Below are 17,468 nucleotides of genomic sequence, written 5' to 3'. Positions count from 1 at the left end.
TTAAAATTACCAATTACAAAGAAGACGGTTTTAGAATATACAAAGTTTTAACAAAATTTCAATGAACAACGGAAGATCTTAATTTTTGGAAGTAACATTTCAGAACTAAAAGTGTATCCTCACTGTAAGAAAACAATCTGAGGGCTGTGTTGTAGCTCAGTGGTAGAGAGCTTGCATAGCATGTGTGAGTCCCTGGGTTTGATCCCCAACACCACATAAAACTAAATAAACAAAATAAAAGTACGATTCCATCTACAACTAAAAATATTCTTTAAAAAGGAAAAGGATTTGATAAAATATAAATTTATATCACAATATAATTTCATTTTACAAAGACATTCTTTGCCTTATAAAATTACCTATGGGCTTTAATTTTCCTAACAAGTTTAATGTCTTAGACATTAATATTTGTTTAAAAATCATCAAAATATTTCTGACTCCTCAGGGAAGAAATGAGAAGCAAAATGAGACAAGGGAATCACACACTTAAGTGTTAAGAGTCAGCCACCAATTAAATATGAAACAATTTATAAAGATAAAGCATTACTGAAATTCCTTTTGCTAGATCTTCCACATGAGTTAACGACATATGTCCATGAAATATTAGAAGCATAGCAAGTAGAGTCAACGACTTGAAAATTGCTTACATCATCTGACAAATCTCATTTCCAGGAGCTTTTTCAATTCCTTCACATGTGTTATGGCTCCAACTTTTAATTAGGCTTAAGAATTCCTACAAGGGGAGATTCTAACTGGATTTATACAAAACAGATGTGGATAGAAAAGCTGAGTTACATGACAGGCCTAAGGACTTTAACATGTATTACCAAGAATTCCCACAGTATTCTTAAATATATAAATACAAGACCACAGAACAGAAAGTCTCAAGGATTTGTGCCAAAAGTTTATTTTAAAACATAAAGAGCTTACTATGCTTTTATGAATGCCTTCTATTCTTATAAAAGCCATCTCTAACATATTACAGAAGTTGTACCAATGTAAGCAAACATTCTGCAACACCATAGCTCCTATTAGCATGTGAGTGAACCCAACTAGTTGACTGACTCACTTTGTGTGTCTATCTGGGCCAAGGGTATTTGGTAATTTCCCTAACCGATGAGTTTTTATGTTTTACAAGATATCAGTTGGGCTGCAGAACTGAAAAGACATCAGGTGGTAGGAGGGAGTTCAACTCTGAAGTGACTTTAGTAATCTACGTGGAGCTGGACCTGAGAGGAAGGTGAAGGGTGAGGAGAAGACAATTCCCTTGAACACAGGTTTGTGCCCTGGAAAAAGGCAGAGATAAGAACCGAAAGAGGCAATCTTGTCATTTGAGTTTTAGTGCTTAAGGGGATTGAAAGACAATTCAAACTAAGGTTTCTAGCCCAGGACACTAACTTGGAAATAAAGACTTCTCTTAAAGCTTCTTTACAAGCTTTTTGGGGAACCCTCCTCCACTAGGAATAGTCTCAGAAGAGATCAGAACCAGAGACTTATGGACCCTATGCTGCAAAGAAGAAACATGGGTGCTAATGGATCTGGGGGTCACTACTGTGTCCATTACCTTATTTCTAGGCATCATCTTCAAGAGTTCTGTTAAGTTTACACCCATCAGCTAAGCCAGGTTGTAACAGTTTCTAAAACATGTTTGCTGACTGGTAGTAGGGGCTTGAGATTTTCATGATATTAATCTTTCAAATCCAAGTGGATGGTCTACTCTTCAACATGTAAGCAGTAAAGCAAAGTCAAATAAACAGCTTTCCCCTTTTACTCTATTTTATGTAGTTAAGTGTTTCTACCTTCAAAAAAAAAAAATCCAATAAGGATGTAAACATCATCAAATGTGCTTTATAAACATTGTCCAGACACTGCCCAACGTAATCAGACTCTTAAGGTATACATTGTGGAAAGCCCTCTGATTTTATAAATGATTCTGTAGCTGTAAGTATACTAAGGTCTAAAAACTAAATGGGAAGATTGAAGTCACAACCTGTCTTAGACAAGAAAACTTTACCCAGCCAAACATCTACATAGTGATGTTATACATTGGCTGAAACAGTGAAAAAATGAATCAAAACAGGTACATATTAGGGCAGCTGAAATAATAATTATGCACCTTTCACTGACCTATGAAACTTGGTTCCGCAGTTTACATCCTTATTGGATTTTTTTTTTTTTTTTGAAGATAGAAACACTTAACTACATAAAATTTGGTTCCTCACTTAAGTGCTTTAATCTTCCTCTTCTACAAAATACCTAGCATCAGGTAGAGGCAGGAGTGAAAAGTTCTGGAGCACAGCCAACCCACTGGCACTGCAGTGACACTTGCTGCAGTTTAGCTTGGTGGGCTAATCAAGTGCCATGGATGCATGTCAGTGGAGAGTACAAGCAGCTGCTCCATGAGAACCTCAAACAGGGAGGCTGTGCAGGGCAGGGAAGGAGAAATCTGTTAAGATGCATTAAAGCACAGCTTTGAGCAGTGTGGCATCTGTGGAATGCTGAGAAACAGAAGTACGAAAAACAACTTGGCATGTAGCTATTAGAAATTGAATGGTTCATTTTAAGTGACGTCAGTGGATATCCAGAGGCCAAAAAGAGAGAGCTACAAGGCAACAATAAATGTTGGGGTTTGTTGTTGTTGTTTTGTTTTTATTAAGTGAATATTGGTAATATTAGCCTTTTTTGTTAATGCATCTCAGAAGTCAGTCAGTACACCAGAGGCCACAGAGGCAATAAGATCTGGTACAGCAAAACAGGGAAGCCTGCCCAAAGAGTACAGTATTCACAAGGTGCTGCTGAGCTCAACCTTTCTTTAGGGAGATTCTAAGATGCTTGCCATCCTTGCCAAGTTGAATCTAAAGCCCTTCTGTGCTCAGGTTTAGCAGCCATGCTAAATTTCCCTGGATTTCTGAGGTCTCAAAGTAACAGCTGTACAAAATGACTCCAAGTTAGAGGCGACATCAAACAGCAGAGTATAAGCAGGGAAGCTAATGAAGATTTTGAGTATATCATAACCCCCCTGAAATAGGGACCGATAGCTCTTATAAGTACAATTGTCATAGAAGCTCAGAACATGAGTACTTTCTCACTAGCCCATTTCCTCTCGTAGATATCTGCATCTTTCTGAATTATTTCCCACATTCAAGGTCCAAAGTGGCCAACTCTACAAAAGTAGTCCATGGATCTGGTCCAGCAATGTGGGAGAGCTGTCTCAGCCTCATCCATGATGTCATTGACTCTGTGGTTGCAGTAACTCGGACTTGGAGGTACCTCATGAAAAAACAACCAGAAAACATGGATACCTTTACCATATGTAGGCTTATATTTTTCCCCCTGTGGTACTGCTGTTAAGTTAAATAAGCACTGCATTTTCTGTTGCTCAGGGAAACAAACTATCTATAAACATGGAGAGCTTTTGTGCCTTTTCTTTATAGAACCAGGTTTTATTGAGGAAGGATTATCTTTATATGTTGCTATTATACATGTTTATCAAAAAACAAAAACATATTTGTAAGGCAAAAATGAAATTGTCTGCAGGCTTAATAATAGATCTTGACTGATATAATCAACAAGGTTGTCATTACTGGCAGTTATCTGAATGATTGCTTTCTCTACAAAAGCAACTGAACAGACTAGGTCCTTAACATTTGCTACTGTTCCATGGTGTGCGCTGCACTGCGGTTAGGACGTTCCAGCTCCTCGCCAAAGAAAGAGAAACGATGGGAGTGCTAAAAATAAAGTAATTAGGAAACAAACATGCAAGATCAGCCTGCCCTGATTATTCATGAATGTAAAATACACTAAATTACTTTATACTGTCCATAAAAGTGCCAACCACTTACCATTGAAGATGACTTTCATGACTGCTTTCTCTAGCAGTAATATACTAATTAGAACTTTCTAACATTTCTGGGAAATTACTGCCTCACCTTTTGATATATGCTGTTCTGCATTATAACAGAATCAGAAGTTGCAAATTCAAGTCTAGAGAGGTGAGACTAATTCATGCATCCTACTCTCTAAAACCCCTATAGCTATATTCTGTGTGCTCCAATATCATTCATTTTATTTAAGAAATCTATAACTAATCTATGGGCAAGGACATTTTTTTAAAAATTCAGTTCAAGTATTGCCATTCCCCTACCCCCCCCCCAAAAAAAAATAACCTCATTTCTATCTGGGTAGATAAAGAACATGTACAATGGTATGATTTAGAACACACTGTCATGAAGCCAGTCCACCAAGATTTCAATATATAGTAAGGGTCAGTGGTCTTCTGCTCTGCCACCCACATAGATACAAATGTTCCTCCAGGCCAGGATACATATGCCCAATTATCCTTTAGGAATGTCAGAACACTGACCTCGCTATTCTAACTCAAATGCAAGCATGTGAGCTAAATTTTATTGGGCCAAAACTCAGTAGTGTTACAGTTTCTCTGTAACTAGAGACAAAACTGGGTCACAAGAACTATCTTCTTCTAAGAACAAGCTAGGTAAACAAGCAAGGTAGGTCACTGTTATTACTTCACTGATAGAAGTTGTCAGATGGGGCAGGCTATTGGGCTTGCTCTGGGTTTTGCTTTGTATGAGTGGACAATGCCCATCCACCTGGTTTGGTTGAAGTACACCCTCTACAGAGCTGTTGTAAAAGGGGTCAATTTATTCAATCTTAAAAAAAGAAAAATGTGCAATGGATCATTTAGTCTTATGTACTTGAACTTCACAAGCCAGGCATGATTGTGCATGCCTGAAATCCTAGTGACTTAGGAGGCTGAAGTAGGAGAATTCAAGTTTGAGACCAGGCTCAACAGCTTAGCAAGGCCCTAAGCAATATAGTGAGAACCTGTCTCAAAATAAAAAATTAAAAAGGGCTGGGGATAGAACTCAGTGGTAAAAGCACCCCTAGGTTCAACCCTTAGTACAACCCCCAACCCCGCCAAAAAAAGCTTCATAAGCTTTCCCCCTTAACCACATAGTAAACTGCTCAAATTATAAAGTGATTATTCTGGACCCCAGAAAGCACCCCTTCATTAGGCTCTTTCATGCAGGGTGCTTTACTGGCCTTCCTGTAAGCATGTACACTTGTTTTGAATCCAAGAACAATGAGCTGATGGACCAGTCCTACTCTTTTCTGTGGCCACAGGCTGTGCTACAGAAAGCTGAGCCTGGTCAGCAGAACCAGAATTGACTAGATCACCAAAAAGTCTCTTAACCCTGGAAGGTTTAAAATAAATAAATAAATAATCCGAATACCGGCACAGGGTTGCTGGTATTATCTGAATGAATGGAGCAGGAGTAGAGTCAAGATTCTATGAACAGCTAAAGACTGTCCTTTCTACCAACTTGTCTGCATTGTTTAATACTGCAGATATTGAGAAGAAATATCCTGGAGAAGGTGACTATTAGGCAAGCATCAGTCAGCATAGTATACTAGTTTCCTAATGAGTATCACTAAAGGAATGCTGGAAAGAAAAATGAAGCTGAAGAAACAAAATTACATTTAACAACATTAAAAAAAAGAAAGAAAAAATAGTTAACCTTTTAAAAGTATTTCACAACACTAATTTGAAACAAAGTACCAAAATACAGAGTGCACAGTAAGAATAAAAGACTGTTAAAATACTTTTTATGCTTGGGTAGGTTTTTTTTTCTCATTTCAAATCACCATATAATTCTAATTTTATATTCAGATTCATTTTTAAATGTATAAAATGCTACACAACTTATTAGCCCCCCCCCTACACTCTTTTCTGCCCATCCTCACAAAGCATTAAGGCTATTATCCATTTTTGTTTGTATTTTCTGGTTTATTATGGAGCAAAGATGGGGTGGGGGGAACCTTCCCTCATTATTTTCCTACCACACTCCATATCAAAGTTCATAATACCTAAAAACACCATATAAACCTGAGTTCTACCCTATATAACTTCTGTTTATTTTTTAATCTATCTATCTATCTACTGGTGTGTGTGTGTGTGTGTGTGTGTGTGTGAGAGAGAGAGAGAGAGAGAGAGAGAGAGAGAGAGAGATTTTGAGTGTACACTGATAGGAAATGTTAACTGGGATTTTAAATGTTGGAACAGTATTTGAAATCAGATGTCTGAGCTCCACCTTTGTCTTTGAAATGTTAATGCTATAACAGCAACATCAGCAATAAACTGTTGAATATTCTCTTGAGTCAGGCAATGTGGAGCACTTTACAACCCTACACTGCCTAAACTTGAAGGGAAAACTAATTACACGGAATACTTGTTTCACAGATGAGAACACAAAGCCAGAAAAGGTAAATAACTTGCCTAAGGTCACACAGCTAATAAGTGACACATCTGGGCCCAAGGCCAGGTCCATCTGACATTGGAGCTCTTAACCACCACGTTCCCTGTCAGTTTCAAGAGGACTGCGACACTATTTCTTTAACCCCAGACTAAAAAATTAGAGAAAAAACAAAAAAAGAGATTAAAAGACTATAACTCTTGCTCAATCAGTATTTATTTTCTCCATGTGATTTCTATCTAGCACTAGGCAAGAGGAGGCAAAGGAACTAAAGAGAAATAGGGACAGCAGGAAAGAGAGAAGGGAACTTGGAGTTATAAACAAGGCAGAGTCCAGGGAAAAAGGAAGACCATTCAAAAACCTATGAACACAAATGTAGCCTAGCACAGAACAGTAAAGTTATTGTACTACTGTAGTCCTTTCAAAATTATTTGTTTGGGGCCTGGGAAAGAGCTCAATGGTACAGCATATACTTAGCATGAAAAACGCCCTGAATTTGATCCCTAGCACCCTCCCCAAAAAATAATAAAAAATGAAAAATAAATGTGTTTCAATGAATCCTTATTTACCATAATGAAACATTAAAAATACCTGCATGGAAACATATCCTTAAGAATGGCTATGATTACTGGATTTATATAAAAGTATATTATATATGATGTGTTAATTGAATATTCAAAATTATAATTTTTAATGCTATAAACAATTTAGCAGAAGATCTTTGTCTACTTGAGTATTTCCTTACAATACACTAGAAGTCATGAGCCAATTGAACATTTTGGGATTTTCTTAAGGCCTTCGATGCCTAGTGTCAATTTTCTATCCAGAAGAATTTCGGCAACAAGATTCCAACCCACTAAGCCTCATCCACATGAGAAACTATCATTCTTTCCAGTAAGTCTGATCTGTGAAAAAATGTTATCTCATTGCCTTAATAGTTTTCTTCAACCCCTAATAAGAAGAACTTCAAAAAATATACATAGGACAATACATAGGACATTTATTTCATCTAACTGAAGTTTTGAAAAACACTACTAGGAGAAATTATTATTACTTCATTGGTAAGAAAAGACTCTTTAAAACTAAAATATCTTACCAAATTTGTTTAACAAGCAATAGCAAAACTAAAAATTTTAAGAATTGTAACACTTTACCTACAAATCAAAAGAACTATTAAATACATTTTTATCTATAATAAAATGTTTAGTATCTTGAAAAAGTCTTTGCAATTGGTTTAGGAAATTAAATATTAAAAATGTAAAAAAATATATAATTGAATAATGAAAGTGATATATTACCATATTTAAAGTGTTTTTACCATCCATGATTGCCTAGTTCATATATTTTATTCCAAATCATCCTCAATATTATTAATCACCACTTCTGACATATCAGATTTATAATTTGCTCATTTACTTTCAAATAAATAAGATATAGTTTGGATTACTTATTCAGAACATTGCAACTTTCTAGTTCATAGTACATTTTTGGCACAGTTGATATTTCAACTAAACTTCAGGTAAGACTGATTAAAGGTCACACTTTTGGGGATTTTTAAAATAATTCCGTATTTCAAAATTTTAAAAAGTATAATGTTGAGGTGAAATGATTTTTCAGAATGCACATAATGAAAATATACACCCTCTTGTCCTCAAGTGGCAAATGAGTAAAATGTCTTAAGTAGCATAATGATGAGTGTCTTCGCTGAAGTATAATGAGAAATACACTAAGTGCAAACAACTTTCCCCTGTTCATCAGTTAAGTGTTTTAAGTTCTTAGATTTAAATTAAAAAAAAAAAAAAAAAAAAAAAGCATGATCTGATTTTTATAATGGGCAAGACTTCCTGATAAGTCTAAAAACGTCACTGTCATTTTAAATAAATTTTACATCCCTAGATTCCATTCTTTTCCTTGCCAAAGACCAAGAAAAATTAGCAGGACCATCAATAATCGTGCCAGGGAGTGAAAGGCGACTGAGAGAGGGTTCTACATGGAGTGGGTGGAGTGAGGCAAGAAAGGAGGTAAGCAACAATCAGATCTAGACTAGCAGAAAGGACTCATATCCTGGAACATTAAGGAGAAGAGTGTTTTGCAAAATAAGCAGGCACTCACCTATCAGAGGACAGGACCAACCATGTTCACTGCCATCATGAAGCAAGAGTTAGATAACCACAGGCATTAGAAGAGCTCCTAGGACCTTCTCAAATCCATTTGGTAACATCATTGTATCAGGGACTTTCTCTCCTAAGGTGTGGGAGAATATCAGGGATCCCTCAGTGTTTGGTGAGGGTTACTTAGGTGTGGTGACACTGACCAGCAGGCCTAGGGAGCAACCAGCACAGCCTGGAACAGGAAAGCAGAGGGCTAGCTCCAAAAGTATGAGTCAAGGGAAAAACTGGAACTCACTGATTTTCTGCTAGGTTTACCACATGGAAAATGGTACTAGGAGAATGAAAAAGGATCTAGGAAGATTCAGCTATAGAATGAAGCAAAATGATGGAAATGGGAAAATGAGACAACTATTTTCTTTGGGGAAAAAGCACTTGTACTTAAAAAAAAAAAAAAAAAAGCAAGAGATTACTTGGCTTATTGGTGATTATATGTCTGTAGTCAAAGCAATGCAGACAATGACTAGTGATTTAATAAAGAATTGTGATATGTTAGTATCAGGGAAATGGGAAGAGAGGAAAGGGGTAAAAGGCAGAAACCCCTACCATGTAACACAATAAGTAAATGAAGTCTTAAAACTCATGATGGAACAAAGAGTGTGATCATGTTATTTTGAAATAGGGAGATGAATATCATTAAGAAATAGATAAAATAAATGTAAGTAAATGTTACTTGAAAAAAATGAGGCAAGGCAGTCAAGGGACTATTAAATGTCTCTCAGTATTACTTAAAATTAGAAACAGTAACCAATGCTGAACATGAACAGCTTGGATAATATGTATTATGAGGTAGGGGGGAATTAAAAGCCACGTATAAAGACTATGCAGTATTAATCCTTTTTTTTTTTTTCCACAGAAAAACAAGGCTAAAATGCTATTTCTAAGTAGTAAAATTTGGGGGAGCCTTTTTATATTATTCCACATTTTCTACTGTAAGCATGTATAACATTTTTATACAAAGAAAAAAGAAACAATTTAAGAAAGCAAGAAGGAGGAAAGTGGTTAGCTGGAAACAAAACTGAAGTAGTAGTAAAAGTCAGAAAGATAAAAGGAGACAGAGAAACATAGTATTCTAACAGGCAAGGGAGGACAGGAGAGGAATTTCACTAGGGAGTGGGTAGTCCATGGAGCCACATGCTGCTGGGCCAAAGAGCCCTAAGAGATCTTTGTTAGCAGATCAAGAGTGGTTTCAGGAGCACATCTCCTGCAGAGAGTGGAGAAGCAGGGATGGACAGAGGACAGACGCTGAGCAGGAGGAAAGGGAACAGAAAGAGCACCAATAGCAGGACTGTCCTCTGGGAGTGAAGGCATGTTGATGGTTACTATTAAAATCTGAGAAGACAGAAAATGTTTAAAAAGAAGTAACCAGACAGGAAAAAAGGATGATTTTCCATTGAGAGAGAGAGAGAGAGAGAGAGAGAGAGAGAGAATTTAACTTTGAGTAAACTGATTTTTTTTTTTTTTTTTTGGCTTCTAATTTTTATAAACCTTAGTTCCTATGGAACAACTGACTTCATTTTACCATTTGGCACAATGAAAACACAGCACCCACAAGGTCTCAGAACATGCATTATGAGTTTTGGTGAACTCTGAATCCTAGTATAAAAAGGGAAGAATTCTATACTACTATTATGTGTAAGTCAAAAGTTACCATTATTCAAATGAACTCAGTTTAAACTAACTCAGAATGCTTATCAAGTTGATTAATAGGGCTTTCATGTTAGATGATAACATTTTCAAAATAAATGGATTTATTTTTTTCTTAGAGTTAAATTTTAAACCAAAGATAGGGTTTTAAATATCATTTAGCAAGTACTTTGGGGGGAAAAGCAAGATGCTGCACAAAATGTTGGTATGATCCATTTTTATTTTTTTGAAGTATTTTAAAGAGCCAGTTATTTCTAAATTTGGCTACATGTTTAGAATCATCTAGTATTATAATTTAGATATGAGGAATCCCCAAAAGCTCATATGTGAGACAGTACAAGAAAAGTTTAGAGGTGCAATGTTTGGTTTATGAGAATTTTAACTTACATCAGTGCATGGATCTCCTAAAAGGGATTAACTAGGTGTTAACTATAGACTATTAGGATATATATAGCTGGAGGAGGTGGATCATTGGGGACATGACTTTGGGATACATATTTTACTCTTGGTGAGTAGAGCTCTCTGCTTCCTGGTAATGATGTCCTGAGCTGCTTTCCTCTGCCATGCCTTTCTACCATGATATTCTGCCATACCTTTGGCACAGAACAATGGAGCTGGCCATCCATGGGCTGAAATCTCTGAAACCTTTAGTCCCAAATAAACTTTTCCTTTTCTAAAACTATTCCTGTCTTTCAGTACCAGCAAAAGAAAAGCTGAATAAAATACCTAGCGAATCATTAAAAATACCAATGCCTGGGTTCCACCCCAGCAATTCTGACTTTTTTATTTAGGGACCTGGCCCTGGCATTGAGATACCTGACATCTCCCCTCTCACACCCTTACCTGAATGATTTTACAAAAGGAGAAAAGAAAGGTATGGAAAAGGTTAGGATTCGGAATTTTCCATTTCTTTTCACTTTTCTATATTGTTCGAATTCTGAAACAGTGGAAATGTGTAGTTTAAATAGAAGTATTTCTACTAAATATTCAGTACATTTTTTTTAAGAGAGAGAGAGTTTTTAATATCTATTTTATTTTAGTTTTCAGCGGACACAACATCTTTGTTTGTATGTGGTACTGAGGATCGAACCTGAGCCGCACGCATGCCAGGCGTCTACTAAATATTAATAAGAAATACTTCTTTATTGGCTTTAAAATGATTCAAGTAGGAAAAATACTTTCTGAATTATGTCACAATACTCATCTGTTAGAGGGTGTTTTTAGAAAATAATAAATTCAGCATACTGGGAGCACAAAAATGAACAAGTAGTAGTATGAATACCTCCAAACAGAAAAAAGGTGAGAGATCTTGAGAGGTTCACCATGCCCTGTTAGCATTCTGGACTCACTTTGTAGGCAACTGGGGCTACTTGAGACTTTTAATCAGGGCAGTGACACGATTTTGGACTCCATGTGAAAGAAAGCTGAATTGTAAAGGTAAAGCTGCAAAGTTAAAAGAAGAAAATGAGAATCTAGCTCAGTGGTTGTTATGGTTTGAATGTGAGGTGTCCCCCAAAAGCTCACATGTGAGGCAATGCAAGAAGGGTCAGGAGAAATAATTGGGCTGTGAGTCTTAACCTAATCAGTAAATTTTACCTGATGGGATTAACTGGGTGGTGCCTGGAGGCAGGTGGGGTGAGGCTGGAGGAAGTAATTAATTAGGGGCATGGCTATGGGGTATATATTTTATATCTGGAGCATGGAGTCTCTCTCTCTGCTTCCTTGTCATGAAGTAAGCTGCTTCACTCTGCCAGGATGTTCAGCTTGAACCCTGAGGAATAGAGCCAGCCTTCTATGGACTAAAGCCTCTGAAACTGTGAGCCCTCAAATAAACTTTTCCTCCTCCATAATTAGTCATAGCAGCGAAAAAGCTGACCAAAACAGTGATAGACTGCTTACCTCTTGCTTAGCCTGTACAAAGTCCTTGGAGTGATCCCCAGCACTGCAATCTGAATCATGCCAAACAAGGTTATGGGGGCATACAGATGGTGCTGTCATTCTGGAGAACATGGGGCACAGTTTAATAAAGAGTACTCAAAGTCTATGAGCGAGCAATTCTGATACTAGGCATATTTCCAAAAGAAAATGTCACATAGGACCAAGAAGATATGGAGCCTTCTTTGTGGTAATGAGACATGGAAGCAGTCTAAATACCCATCACAGAGGGAGTGGAGATATACAACTGGATGGATGTATATTATGAAATACTGAATTGCGGTAATAACCAACAAACTAATGCTGACACAGCAGCAGGGACAGATTTTCAACATAAATAGGTGAGTGGAAAATATTTACTGAATGAGAATAGTAACATTTATGTAATAATTTTCATAATACAAAACATGTATCATACAAGAGTATATAGAACAAATAAAAACACTAACCATATCAGAAAATATGGTTTAATTAGACTTTATTCTCATCCCCTGTATCTGCCTTCCACCACCAAAGGTTATGGGGAAAAAAAAAAAAGCTACAAAATAAAGACCAGCCATGTGAAGAGAGTAAGGAGAATGCAGACAAGGAGAAACAAGGAAACTGAGGTTTCATCAGTCTTCAGGGTATTAACTCTTGAAAATCCAGAGACTCACACACACCTCAGGACAGCTTAGATAGATGTTTAAAATTATTCCCCACAAAAACTTCTGAGAACCCTATTTGCATTTCTTCAGAAAACTTCCTGCTTATCCCAGCTTACTCTTTCCCACTTCCAAACTTCAGCCATCTATGACAAATGTTATTCTCACCATTTGAAGTCCAACAGCATTTAAAAAAAATACAGCATTACAAATGAAGATATGTTATGGGCTTTTAGAAAAATATATCTCCTTATGTATCTTTTAATGCTTTCCAAAAATTTGATTGTGTGTTTGTGTGTGTGTATGTCTTTTCTTATAGATATTACATTTGTTTTTCCTCTGGAGAGTTTCTTAAAATTTAATTTGGTGACTTCGTTATCGGATAGACACTGGAAGCTTAGGAGAAAAGAAAGATGGACACCCACAATCCGCTGGCACCAATATTCTCATTGTATTTGCAATCTACTGGCACAACTGTTCAGAAGCTAAATTTACATATCTTGGCTACATGTATCTCAATTTCGCCCCTCAAAGAGTACTAGGTAGCTGCCATCTGGTATTAATGAGTTGCACACTTTTAAACTGAATAAAAATATTTAAAGTAAATCCTTCAAGAATCACTAATATCTATTTTAAAAGCCGATTTGAGAATAACTCTAATTGTTTCCTTAACGGTGACTAAGCACTGAAGAATTACTCACATTGTTAGTTGTTTTCTCAAAGTCAGTGTGTATTTAGGGGGATGGGTAACAGAGTGGCTATGCCCATGGTTATGGAGATCATCATCATGAGACCTTAGGAATCCATATTCCCCCACCTTAAATTCTTCTTACTGTAGCTTGTTTAAGTTTTATGAGATATCATTTTTTTCATATACATACTTTAGTATGTATGTTTCATAAATAAATGTTCCAAAATCGTTTCCATTGATCCCAAATGTCAAGAAAAATTTTTAAACCACATGAGTAACACAGAGCTTAAATTTGGTCAATGAGTAGAATTTAGTTTCTTAGACAATGAAAAGAGAGGGTCAATAAATCTTTGGACCAGAGTAAAAAGAGCCTCAGCAAAAACTCACCAGTCTATAGCCAGCTAAGGCAGCGCAGCAGGAAGGAGAGTCAAGGGAATGTCAGGAGGGAGTGCCACTATTAGATACCAGGGACATGTTAGAGAGTAAAAGATGGTTTGGGGTATGTCATGCTAACTCCACATCAGGAACAAGATACAAGCAGCATATTCATTTTTCCTAGCAAGTACTACTGAAAAGAGCTACTGATAGGTTTTAGATTCAGAAATTTCTGACTTATCAGGGACACAAGCTTAAAAGATATTAAAATTGCCTTAACTATAAAAAACAAAACTTTAGGCTAAAGTTATTATAAAAATAATTTTAAAAAGCAGTTCATATATGCTAATATCCAGAAAAATAATCAGAATATTTAGTATATTATATAAATGTTATACCTACAACATATGGTTTCTGAAAGAAAAAGTACCTAGATGGTTTTTTATTTTAAATGAAACTTGCATATCAAAATGCAAATTTAATTAATTAACTAATTTCTAGATGTAGTGAATGTGAATTGAAGAGTTTCATCAAAACCATCAAGTTCAACTTCATTCATTGTAGAAATGAAAAAATAATGGCTAAGAAAGATAATATGCCTTCCCCAAGATATACTGCTTCACATACCTGTTCCCATTTCCAGACACTATTTGGACAGTTCTTGAAAAGATTCAAGAGCTTCATCCATTCCCTGACTAAGGGTAAGGATTCTAAACTCTTTCACCAGAAAGACATTAAGAATCATTGATAGAGGCTGCAGATGTGGCTTAATGGTAAAGCACTTACCTAGCATGTGTGAGGCACTGGGTTCAATCCTCAGTACCACATAAAAATAAATAAATACAATAAAGATTGTGTCCATATACTGTTAGAGTCTGTAAACAAGTATGGATGGCGCCTGGCATTTTGCCAGAGGGAGTGGTTTGTGAAGTAAAGCCAGCAAGCCATTAAGTGTGGAGATTCCTTATTGGTTGACTGCTGTATGGAGTTTATGTTAATTAAGATAAGCTGTGTGGAATATATATATACTGCTCCTGTCCTACAATAAACGGCTCCCATTCCTGCTGTATCAATCTACACAAGTTGCTCGTCACCCCCCAGGTATTCTGCTGCAGCTTTTTTCCTGATAATCCTTCTTCTTTTGAACTTTCTTTTTCTTTCTGACTAGAGTTCCTGGGCTTTTGTCAACACATGCCCTAACTATTCTTGGTTCCACTGGGGTGCCTCTTTCCCTTATCAATTTACTTAACACCCCTTCCATATTTTCATCACAAAGACAATACATAATTTCAAGACAAAACAAGACACAGATATACTGTATCAATCTTCTCCATTTTCTCGAAATGGCCATTTTTCCTCTCGCCCTATCTGCCTAGGGACGAGCAGATTTGCTCCTGTCCTATCTATGGACAGGCAGCTTTTTTTTTTCCGCCACTTACCCCCGAGTGTCCCAGGGTTCCCCATACAGGCCACCATCTGCCGCAGTCTGGCTGCAGCCGAATACCCGGGGGGTGACCAGCAACTTGTGTAGATTAATACAGCAGGAATGGGAGCCCTTTATTGTAGGACAGGAGCAGTATATATACATTCCACACAGCTTATCTTAATTAACATAAACTCCATACAGCAGTCAACCAATAAGGAATCTCCACACTTAATGGCTCGCTGGCTTTACTTCACAAACCACTCCCTCTGGCAAAATGCCAGGCGCCATCCATACTTGTTTACAGACTCTAACAATATACAATTAAAAAAAAATTTTTTTAAAGAATCATTGATAACATTGATAATACTGGTAACATCAAGAGACTGATAACATTGCTATTTGGAAGTGTGAAATGTCCACATCCTAAAGAAATATTCAATCCATTAGAAGTGAACAATAAATTCAAGCAATGCTCAAAGGACAGTTACTTCCCAAAGGCATGAATTCTGGGGGTGGGATCACTAGAGGCTATCTTAAAAGCTGCCTAGTTGTAAAAGGATACTTGGACAGAAGTAAGACAGTGAGTGTCGAATATCCAACACAGGGTTGGTGATGACCTCTGCTTTAGGGATGCTTCCCCACCAGATAAAGAACTGTTAGGACAATATTAGTGTTAAAATAAAATGTATGGGAAGAGCACATGGCATGTGGGGGAATGCAGTTATCCATTAAAATAAGAACAAATGGGGCTGGGGATATAGCTCAGTTGATAGAGTACTTGCCTCGCATGCACAAGACCCTAGGTTCAATCCCCAGCACCACTTAAAAAAAAAAAAAAAAGGAACAAATGGAAAGTCATTGCTGAAAGAAATGAAGAAAATGCTGAGGAGGTGGTGAAGAAATTCTAGTACAAATAAACTGTGCTAAAGAAAAGGATGTTCCCAGTAAGAGTGGGTTAACAAATACTCGCTAAATTAACCTTTCATATCTGATCTGTACCTTATAACCCCTTCCCACCATTTTTTAAATAAGTGGCTTTCATGAGAATGTGAAATTTAAGTTACATGTGGTACAGAAATTGGATCACACAATGGTTATAAATAATTTTGTAGGAAGCAGCAAAAAATTTGAGGATGTGGAAGGAAGAAGTAAGGAAAAAAAAAAAAAAAAAGGAAGGTCTACCTAGCATATGGTGTAATCTCATTACCTGGATTCAAAAGTGAATGAGTCTATAAGTGAAGAAGCAAATCCATATCATTTGTGATTTAGACACATCTTGGGAATTTACTACTAAACTGATTTTACATGCCTTATTTCATTACCATATTTATTCCTCCAAAGAGCTTCTCTTACAAGATGCAAGAACCTGCCAAATTTGTGTTTTCCACTCATTTGCCCATTTAATACCATGTGCTTCAATCCAGGACTGAGCTGTGTAGAACTATAGTATGACATCCTTACTTAGAGTAGAATTCAAAATGGCATCAAGAAAACAGTGTGGGATAGTATTTCTAAAAGCTATTCTAATCATTCAAGTTCTTTTGGCACTTGAACAATTATATAAACAGCATATCTGAACAAACCCAAACTTTAAACTTATGAGTATTTCACACATGACTCTCCTTAGTTTAGAACACTGGCAATGGTCAAACAGGCCTTTTGTTTTTACAGTGGAAACTGTGGTTTGGATTCGTATTGTTACTTGCTAGTTGCAAAAGCTTAGCAAGTTACAGACTTCTTTTTACTCTTTCTTGTGTATAAAATTCATAAAAATTATAATATTTAGCTATTTCCAAAGATTATGACAAAGACATTGCCAAATGAAGAAATATACAGAACTACTATATGGTTTACACAAACATGCTGTTAAAAAAGCTTTGTGTCAGTTAGAAACATCTTATTTAGAGCCTTCAAGATCCAGTATGTCACTTGCAAATACTTTTAGCTGCCACACAAAGCTGACAGGTTAGTGTAAAAATCACTACTATAGGCTGAATCATAAGGTGACAAACTCCATATTCCAGTCACTTCATTCTCTGCATTCTTTGTCAAGTACTTGTTTATAAATATACCTTATATAAGGATGTTGATGCAACACATTTCACAAGGAATATATCACAGAGCTGGGAACAAGATTATGAAGTCATAGAAAATTTTCTCCTTTGTGTTTAAAATGTTTCCATAATTCTGACCACAATCTATTTTCTTCATGCTTAGCTATGACTAAAATGGCCAGAACCCAAACAATATTATTCAGCCTACAAAGACTATCATTGTGCTCACATCTTTTTTTTTTTTTTTTTTTTA

At 36.4% G+C, this 17,468-nt stretch overlaps 1 protein-coding gene across 10 annotated transcripts in view; it reads right to left on the bottom strand.

Annotated features, from left to right (window-relative positions):
• Pkp4 (plakophilin 4) overlaps window positions 1–17,468 on the bottom strand; it is a 244,665-nt gene that overhangs the window by 203,256 nt on the left and 23,941 nt on the right. The window lies entirely within an intron of this gene.

The sequence above is a fragment of the Marmota marmota genome, unplaced genomic scaffold (assembly GCF_001458135.2).
Source record: "Marmota marmota marmota unplaced genomic scaffold, marMar, whole genome shotgun sequence".
Taxonomy (NCBI): domain Eukaryota; kingdom Metazoa; phylum Chordata; class Mammalia; order Rodentia; family Sciuridae; genus Marmota; species Marmota marmota.
Note: the sequence above shows the minus strand (reverse complement) of the source record. Positions and strands in the feature narration are given on the sequence as shown.